This window comes from Copadichromis virginalis, linkage group LG11 (genome assembly GCF_057382275.1).
Source record: "Copadichromis virginalis isolate Kocher_CV1m ecotype Utaka linkage group LG11, C_Virginalis_male_GT1.1, whole genome shotgun sequence".
Lineage (NCBI taxonomy): Eukaryota > Metazoa > Chordata > Actinopteri > Cichliformes > Cichlidae > Copadichromis > Copadichromis virginalis.
Genome location: NC_140628.1, coordinates 40,273,002 through 40,283,624, shown reverse-complemented (window position 1 = coordinate 40,283,624; position 10,623 = coordinate 40,273,002). Strand labels below are relative to the sequence as shown.

At 41.9% G+C, this 10,623-nt stretch overlaps 1 protein-coding gene across 2 annotated transcripts in view; it reads left to right on the top strand.

Moving 5' to 3' along the window:
* Positions 1-1,846, top strand: part of LOC146699549 (atrial natriuretic peptide receptor 1-like) — a 63,096-nt gene extending 61,250 nt beyond the window's left edge. For both annotated transcript variants that reach the window (XM_085472532.1, XM_085472531.1), the window contains one exon: positions 1-1,846. This exon is cut by the window's left edge and continues 1,099 nt beyond it. The gene's annotated coding sequence lies outside the window, so the exon portion shown is untranslated.
* Positions 1,847-10,623: the final 8,777 nt, after the last annotated feature.

The window sequence follows — 10,623 nt, the reverse complement described above, 5'->3', positions numbered from 1 at the left end:
TTTTACACCAATGACCTGGGACTTGAATTGGACTTGAACCGGTTTACTTGAAAAGACTTGATATTTTACCCCAAATATAAAATTTAACATGCATATTATATAGAGATTGAAAATGTGACGTCATTCACGGGTAGAACCGCAAAGGATTCTGGGAACTCGTGGCAAGCGGTACTAGCGCACGCAGGCTTTCAATTGAAATCAGTCACACAGCGATAAAAAGAAACACAAAAATGTCAAGAAGCTGTTGTATTATTAACTGCAATAGCCGGTCGCATGACAGCCACGGGAAGCCGACGGGTAAAGAGATCGGTTGTTATCGGATTACGTCGTTGAAGAGAAATTGTTCGAGCCATGTTTCCAAAGTAACAAAGAGGCGACTGGATTGCAGCCGTTCAAAGACCAATTATAACGTCCCAGAACTCTCCAGCTCACAGGTTAGTCTGCTCCAAGCATTTACACAAAGGTCAGTCTGCTGTTGTAGTTAATGCGTCATTTTCATAACATAATTAGTGATATAGGTTACAAGTAAGTCTGGCACTGAACAGAAATTGTCGCGCTATGCTCCTTTGTTTATTGTGCATAAATAGTGAATTGTCCTGACACAATATTGCGTTTCGCTTCTGTTATTATGGTACATTGACAAAAACATATACTTTTATTCACAGGATAAAACAGTTGTTTTGTATCACTAATTGCCCAGTACGATTACAGCATACAGTATTGTTGTCACTGCTACATTTCTGTGATGCTACCAGAAATTATTTCCACTACTAATTAATTACCGTTGAGCTCAAAGGTCCTATTAATAAACGGTTAAGGAATGTGTATTTATGACGACAATTTGTGAGACTGGTAAACTTATGATATGTACGATGGTCTTTCGTTCTACACGGTGCATTTCAAGGTCCTGCACCCATCCGTCGGTAAACTGTACCTGGGCTTGTTGCAGTGACCTGAAGTTACTAAACTTCACGAGTGTATGCACTCACTCCAAGAACCGTATAATTATAAATATGCATATAAATATGCTACGATGAGATAGCTGACTTCATCTAACTAGCAAATGTTGTCCAGGCTACGTTGGTGATGCAGTTTTTTTTAATGTGTATGATATTTTTTTCATGCGATTTTAAAGCCGGTCCTACAAGCGCATCCAAGAATAACATGCAGCTTATCTCAGAACTGTCGGTGAAAATTATTCTTGGAGCTAGGTTTAATTGAGCTGCATTTTAAAGAGGTGCAATTTCACAATTTGTGTATATTTTCTAAGTTCACTATTTTGTATGTGTTGAGAAAAACACAGATTTTAAAATTACATGGTCTAATATTTACATTTAGCATAACTGCAACATGCTTTTTTCGTTTTTTTTTAAAGACTCGAAAGGACTTGAAATTCAAAATTTCAGACTTGTGACTTGACTCGGACTTGCCTGACATTACTTGAGACTTGACTTGAGACTTGAGGATAAAGACTTGAGACTTACTTGAGACTTGCAAAACAATGACTTGGTCCCACCTCTGGCGTACGTCACCTCGCAACGATCAAAGAATCAACATGGAAACCGCGCTGCTGTTTCAGAGCCCGAGAGGAACAAAAGACTGCAGAGCTGCAACGTGTCCGAGCACACCGTCGTCTTCTGCAGCTGCTCTACAGCAAACGCACATCTGTGAGGCGCCGGCACAAACAGCTGGAGAACATCAGAGACTTTCACCAATCAGTGTTGAATGGATCATTGTAACATCTGCACATGTTTCAGATCATTTAAAGTCATTTATATTCTGCTTATTGAAACTAGATCAACGTATTTTAATCCCACCATCGTCTGAATAAAAGCCTCGAGCTGTGTGTGGTGTGGTTAACTTTGATGTCTGAGAAATTCAAGTGAAAAAATGAAATCATCTCAAATTAAACTTTGCTTCCTCGCTAATGCTAATGCTAGCTGTGTTTCCACAGGAAGTGCAGATTGTAGCTGACGTCAGAGGACACTCGCACACTTTCACCAGTTTACAGTCAAACACCTCCAGTTTAGGTCCCGCCTCTCAGCTGGGATGGACCCGTCCATACAGTGGACACAGCTACAGAGATAAGCACAGCTTTCGATGACAGCAGGCGACTGCGGGCACAAGATGGCGGTAATGTGAAGGCCGGATCAGACGAGTGACGGCGCTGTCTTTGTGCTCACCGCGTTGCTTGTGACGTGACGACTTTCACATCACATTCTGGGTCACAGTCTTTCGCCCGCCATGCAGTGGCGAGTCTAGAAAATTTTTGTTGGGGGGGCCAGGTAGGGGCACAGATTTGGAGAAGGGTGGCAGATAATGTTTTAAAAAAATTCTACCAACCGTTAACCATAATTCAATAATCCTATAAACCTAATAACCAAATGCGCTTTTAACTCTTATTAGAATGAGATTTTAACCACTACGGTGCAAAGTTTTTAGATACTGCGTTGATAAAGTACAAGAGATACAATCAGTGCTTTGTCAGTGTTCATTCAGCATTCAAGGACATCAATATTTGCATAGTATTTTTACTGACATATAGTGCACATATGTTTTGAGCAAAAACATTTTTGAATATTAAAATACGAACATTTGTAACAAACAATTGACAAATTAGCCAATTCCAATGTAAAACTTTATCTGCCTGTTAAAAAAAAGAAGATAATCTTCTCACAAACTGGTGTTTGATTTTGAAACAGGAAAAAAGTGGAGAAACAACTGAAAAGACTAACATTTGAATAAAACCTGAAATCAGGTAAATACTTTCTATGCTGCCTTATGGTAAACTTTGGTAATATTGATCAAGAACAACACTGGCTGATGAAATCCAGTCAGCTGGCATGATGACACTGCCAGTATTAACCTGCAGGGCTGGACTGGGACAGAAAATTGGGCATTTTCACTACAGACCAGCCCACCAGGTATTAAAGCCATAAAGACTTTGAATGAAAACAAATGCTGTTGTGACAGTGATGTACACTCTCTTGTTGGTATATGTATGATTTCTAGGGATGGGTATCGAAACCCGGTTCTTGTTGAGAACCGGTTCCCACTGTTTCAAATCCTTGGAAGTGTTTGCCATTTTTGCAAACGATTCCCTTATCGATTCCAGTCGCCCCGAATGACGTCACCACGTTGCGGAGCGTCATTTACCTGGCAGGAAACACGGCGGCTCAAACGCTCAAAAGCTTGGTTATACTTTACGAGAACGGATGACAACAGGGCAACTTGCAATACTTGCAAAGTAGAGATTTCATTTACGGGAGGAAACACTACGAATATGCAAAAAACACGTGATGACCTTAAATGAATGTCGTGTTTTTAATTCCACTCCGGACTCGTGAATCTCAACCCAGCAGCAGCGGTAACGTTTGCACGTCCTCTCCCGTTAATGCGGCAGGTAAATAATCAACTAACATATTATGTTAGCGCGATCTGCCTTATTACAAACCTGCCATTACTGTGCATTTAGTGACCATGATGAGACAGACAGAGTCTGGCTCAGATGCTGCCAGTTCTCGCTGCAGTCTGCCGGTAGCGTCTCCTTTCAGGCAGGATAGACGAACGTCACCGAGCAGAGACTCAGTTTGTGGTCAAAGGCTTGCACCCGTTTGCCACAGCAGATGATTTTCAGTAAGTGAATGTGTTTAATTGTAGGCAGGGACATTACTGGATATTCTTGTGTAATTGCTACAGAATAATTTATGTTATACTTTGTTATTGCTACAGAAGAATATTTATTTTATTATTTTACATTTACAATGTTTTTTCCTGGGGACCCTGTGACACCCCATTGAAGAGCCGCAGGCTGGATCTCTTAAGATCTCACTGCTGGGTTTGTAAGGCCATGTTACTCCTAAATTTCTATCTTGTTCAAAGAGAAGATATAAAACAAAGTTCTGAGCTAATCGACCTTAGTGTTCTCCTTTTTTAAAAAGAATCGTTAAACAGAATCGAAAATGGAATCGAATCGTGAAAATCTTATCAATACCCATCCCTAATGATTTCTATACATTTTACGTCAGATAAAAACTTTGGTTGTAAGATTTAGATAATTATTTAATAAAAGCTAAATATTTGAATTGAGAATAAGAAAGAAAAGTATTTCTTTGTGCCCTACCTTTCCCTGTTAATGCCCTACATGGCCCCCTGGCAAAACTTTCCTAGATCCACCCCTGCACAGTTACCAGCTGATCATTGATCAGTTTCATGATTGAAGTAGCAACAGGAGAGGCAGGGGAGAGAATGAGAGAAGAAGAGGCAGCTGTGCAGCGTAACGACAGAATAACTCCCGCTTTGTGTCTTTTTTTCATTATAGCGAAAGTCTGGGACAAACTGTTCCTTCTCAGATCAATACGAAACGCGTAATATTTTCTCTGAATGAGGGACCATTCCATTTTTTTAAAGAGCCGTTGGCAACTCTACTAACTAACCTTATGAATAAAATAAAGTTCACTGTCAGTAACATCATAGCACCACCCAGCTGTATAAAAACTCCGTCAAGCTGGCTAGAACGCAGTACGAAAAAGCACAACGAAAATAAACTCCACCTAAACTTGGTTTATATTTGACCAGATAGACTGCAGGTCATAACTTCTTACCTGAAGTTCAGTTCACCTGATACTCGGCGGCTGCCTCGGGGCTCTCCTCCTGCCTCCCCTTCCCTCATCCACCTGTTGCCTCTGTGGAAGCCCCGTCATAGCCACCACCAAACAACGGAGTTATTTTTACACATCGACCTGCATCTGGCCAATCCACCACCTCTCATTGTTCATGCCATTACAAAAAAAATAAAAAATAAGTCACCGGGCACATGCCGGTATGCCCGATGGCCAGTCCAGCTATGTTAACCTGCAACCAAATCTGCAGCTCCATACAGCAATGTTACGACTTAGATTACATCTTATAACTCATAACTCTTATGTTAGCTGCCCTCAGTAGCATACTGTCTGAAATATTCCACGGCTGCAATAATTCTTTAAGTGTTATTTTTTCCTTGGTATTCTAATTTCACCGAAGTTTACTAAACTCAACAAACTTAATATTACTTACCGGGACATTTATTCTGTCCTCATTTTCTTTCACCGAAAAATTGTTTCCTGCAGTGCCGTCTTTCGTGCTTGGCTCTCCTACCTTTGCTAACGTGATGCATATAGCGCAGAAGCCGATGCTGCATTCACTTACACTCGGATATCTGAGCTTCACCGTGAAAACATAATCGAATATTTGATTGAATTTTATTGTTTTGCCTTTGGGGTGGCCAGTCTGGTTGGGGGGGGTGGCCTGTGCCCCCCCCAGGCCACCCCGCTGGACACGCCACTGCCGCCATGGCGGTTTTGGCGTGGCCGTTGCAGCCGGGTTGAAGACGTGAGCGTGCGGTCTCCTGACACACGGAGGGAAAACTCGAGTTTGTGGAAAAAATCTCGGCTTCTGCTCCCACTCAGGCTTCCTGCGCTTTAACAGTGGGTAGAAATGTCAGCGTTTGAACACGTCTGTTTGTACAGTGTCCTGGTGGGACACCATGCATCACATTTATCTGTTTGAGCAGAATTTTCTCATTGTAAATATGTTTAAACTGTGTACATTAAACCTTTTTAGGTATTACTGATCAGTGAGTCAGACCCACTGAGACCGACCAGTCTTACGTTACATCTTAAAAACACGTTTAAAGATGGTAACCTGACAAACCTTCAGGGAAAGTGATGTAAAGACACTCTTGTTCATCGTCCTCGGGCCTGATTTAAGCCAATGTTCTGCACTGTGGTGAGCAGACGACAGCTGAGGTTCACCGAAGCTTCACTCCAGACGATCGGAGCTCAGGTCCAGGGTCGGACTTCAGTCCGGAGGACAAAAAAACACAGCCTTTCTCTGTGATGCTGCAGAACGACAGCGTGGAAACATTGAGCTCGTCTATTTTTGATGTTCTTCACTCTCAGCAGCATTCTTTGGTACCTGACAATCTCAAGTTCACATTTCCAAGTCCCTCAATGGCGTTGTCCCTCAGATCACTGAAGCATCCCTGAGGGAGACCACATCGCTTCAGCCTTAAGGGACAAGCACGGACGTGATGGATGAACCATAAGGGTGGCTGTGGTCGCTCTGCTTGCCGCTCCAGTAAGGCGCAGGAAGCTGCTGCAATGTTCTCAGTATTCAATCTCGCCACATAAGATTTAGAAAGAGGAAGCCAAAACTGGAAGAAATCGTTCGGCGAATCAGCTCACTGCTAGTTTCAAAGTTTGTTATAATATGAAAAAGTTCAAATAGAAATCTCAAAGATGATTAAAAGTACTGGAGCAAAGCTAAAAAAGGAACTTTAAAAACTTGAATCTGGTATTTTTTTAAAGAAAATTTGGATGAAGAGATCAAAATAATTTTAAATCTTGTCGTCTTTGCTTGAATGTTCCTAAACTGGCTGCAAATGGAACTCGATGATCTTAAAGGTTCTTTAATGAGACCCAGAGAACAGCGGTCACTCAGACATCCGAGCTTAGAAACAGAGTTTTCCTGCCACATGCAGTCTTCTGTTGGGATCACCTCATCTCTGGCACGAAGTGGGAGGAGGCGGGGCTTCTGCACAGCGTCCTTCTGCTACCTAGCAAGGTGAACGAAGTGCTTTAAACTTCTGCACAGGTGCGACGCTGGTACAACGACCTCACACACAAACGTGATTCTCAGTTATTGTGGAAAGATGTCTTCAGGACTACGGCATAAACGCTTCTGTATCTTTAATTAATTTCAATTTTAAATTTCGTATTCACCGATGGTTCTGAACAGAAAAGCCCGACGCCATCAAACGGTCTCCGAATCATAAAGCAGTCAGGACTTCATCTTTCATTAATGATAGATTGCATTTATATAGCGCTTTACAATCCCACTATTCATTCACTCTCACACACTGATGGAGGTAAGCTGCCCCGGGGTAGACTGACAGAAGGCTGGCTGCCACATCGCGCCATCGACCCCTCTGGCCAACACCAGTAGGCGGTAGGACATAACGACCAAGACAGACGGAGCTGGGATCGAACCGGCAACCTCCCGGTTACAAGATGAGTTTCCCAACCCCCTGAACCACGGTCGCGTTCATTCTCAACAAAATATTCAAAAAGACACTAAATAGGAGGAAACATCCCCATTTTTTGCTTTGTGTTCAGCTGTGAGAAACATTGTACATTATTTTATGTTATCCTTCAGCTTTTGTTCTTTGTCTTTTTTAACAATCGACCGAACAAGAACAATCTCAGTTTTTCCTTATTAACACGTTAGAATTTGACGTCCTCTCAGAGACCAAGGCTGCCTAACATGTACTTCCAAAGCGTCTCTACGGTAACGCTGTGTGCAGTAAATATGAGATGTTAGCCTTGCACATAAACATAAATGCCAGCAGCTGCCCGCGTACTAACAGGACTGATGATGATGATGAGTGAACAGATGTTGCAGATGTTTCTGCTTCTCCTGCCCCTGTGCAAAGCACACGCTTCATCAAGTCTGTCCCTCACTGATTGGCTGCTGCTGATGGCGTTTCATAAACAGATGGAGTGATTTGCGTTTGTCACAACATGTGTGACCCCGATACTCCCATCCAGGCTTCATTCTGAACACTAATGTCATGTTGTCACCAGGTGGCGCCACTGAGCTATGATGCAAATTCCTCTCACACATACAGGCTGTGTCCCAATCCAGACCACACCCTTCTCGTACTTCCTAGTACCCGCTGTATGTAGTCTGCGAACTGTGTGTACTACGAAGTAGAGATGGCACGATACCACTTTTTTATGTCCGATACCGATATCATAAATTTGGATATCTGCCGATACCGATATGAATCCGATATAGTGTTTTTAATCAATAAAACTGTTTTTTAATATCTTGCTGCATTTTGTATAAGTTCATACTCAAGTTTAAAACAACAACTACACTAAAGCTATTCTGTTATACCTGTATGCAAAAAAAAAAAAATTTCATAGTTCAGCAATACTGATCAATCTAATAAACTTAAACCTACACCATCCTCCCTATTCTGGTATTTTAAAGAGTACTTAGTGTAAATATTAAGCAACCTAACTAATAGGGTTCCAACTCCCAGCAACAACAAAAATAAATAAAAACTAGGGAACCACCCCTCACACTCCACCTCATGATGCTTAATCAACGTAATCAACCTTAATTTGATGCAGTGTGGAAAAAAATGCACAGAAATAAATTATTTTTCAAGAAATATTAAATAGATTCAACATCTTTCTTCAACAAAATTGCAGACTGCACAGATGGTACCTTCCCAAAGGAAAAAGTACTATAGCTTACTAGGGTATATATATTAGACTTAATAGTCACTATATACAGTAATTGACTTCTATTCATTTTACATCAGATTAAAACTTTGGGTGTCAGATAATTATTTATTAAAAGCTCGACATTTTAAATGAGAATAAGAAAGAAAAGTATGTCTTTGTGCCCCCTTTTCCCTGTTCATGCCCTATTGGCCCCCGTGGCTAAACTTTGCTAGATCCGCCCCTGCACAGTTACCAGCGTCAGCTACGTAGAAAAAGATCCTCGAGTAGAAAGTAATATTAAATACATTCTAACAGCAGCTGATCAAGCTTAAACGTGCTGCTGTTGTTCAGCCGCTGGTTTCCTCTTTCTGCTGCAAAGTGGGCCAAAAGCAAACAAGAGAGACGGACTCACGACAGAAAAGCCGATCAGCTGATCATTAAGCAGTTTCATGATTGAAGTAGCAGCAAGAAGAGGCAGTCGCTCCATATATCGTTTGTTAAGCTTAACGCAGGAATGCTTTACATTCAGAGATGGACTCCACATGCTATCCAGACCACCGACAGGTCCCGCATGCCACAGCCGCTCTATCACGTGATGCATACTGCTCCGACGTGCTAACGTTCTGAGGCGAGTTACGGCGTGTTGCAAGTTTTGTGAGGTGCTTTCGTGATATTTAATGGATCGGATTACATTTTTTATTTTTCTCCGATATCCGATCCAGTAGATTAGGTCAGTATCGGACCGATACGTAATATCGGATCAGTCCATCTCTACTACGAAGTAGGAGAAGTGAGAGGCTGGTGAAACGGGACGGTCTGGCCTCCGTCGTGCTGCTGAGGTTGCCTAGCAACCATGATACTAACCACGAGAAACGTTTCATACAGCTTTGTGTGACAGAAATGGAGAAAAATGTTTTTTAAATTTTTTATGACATCACTTTGATTAGTTGAGTATCTGAGGCAGCAATATAACACAGCTCACATTAACAGTGCAGTGAATCCTGCTTGTGCCGTGATGTTCAGGACTGCAAACCGAGCAGCATCACTGACTTTCAGCTTGTTAGATTAGATTAGATAGAACTTTATTAATCCCTCGGGTGGGTTCCTCTGGGAAATTCGATTTCCAAAAAAAGCACAGCACCGACAGAAGTTACAGAGTTATACACACACACATATATATAAATACAGAGACAATATAAATAAAATATACGAAGGGGATAAATAGAATAAATAGGAATAAAAATAAAAATACAAGTGAATTGCACATTTCAAGTATTGAGTCTATTGCACCGTTGACTATTTACAAAAGTATTGCACAAAAAGTATTGCACATTGTTGTGTTTGTGGATATATGACCGACTTTAATTATCCACAAAATCATCACATTCTCTGTCAGATTAAGCTCAGCTATTGAACGGCGCATATTTAAAGGCTTTAAAACCAAGTTAGTACAAACGTCACTAACGTCACAACTGTGCCGACATGTGACCAACAGTCATGTTTTAATGTTCTTCATTATTAAACATTTGCACATAAATAAGTGACATCATATTCAGTACTTACTTAAAGTTTACTCTTCAGCTGCTCCGCTTCAGGCATCCGCTGTTTCTTCTTTTTTTCGAACAAAATATCCACACCCACCGCCGCGCTATGAAATGTGGGATATATGGGACCACGAAGTGTACACCGGACCACACTTCAAATTTGGGGAAATGAAGGACGCATTTGTCGGCCTCTTAGAATTGGAGAAGTGTCCCAAAGCGTCGGGCTGCATCCTTCGAAGGACCCGGCCTTCGCGGTCTGTGTGCCGGGTCCTTCGAAGACCGAGAAGGCCGGAAGTGCGAGGCTGTGAAATGTGACGTTCTCGCCTTCAGATTAGCGTCACCGCTGTCTCGGTGGAGTTTAATAAATTCGGCCGTCTGCTCTTTCCTATCTAAAATATAACAGGACTCTCGACTGTCTCACACTTTGACGTTTATTCAGCTGTGTGAAAATCCCGGAGGAACCCAACGATGGATTAATAAAGTTTAATTTAATCTAATAACTTTAATCTCATCCAAACCGATTCACTCCAGAACAAATAAAACGCGGAATAAAACAAACAATTACATTTTTAAGTTATTTGAGTGACTTATAACCTGAGTAGCGAAAGACGTCGCTGTGACGTAATCGGTCTACAAATGCGCACTACGAAGCGTGCGGTCGCTGGATTGGGACGCAGCCACAGCATCACCTGTCACCCGACTCCTCTCGTCCTACCACAGCTGCACTCAGGTTGTCCCTTTACCTGCGGTGTGATCTGTGATTCGTTGATGAATGCCGGTGAGCAGCAGGAGCTGTTTGTGTTTCA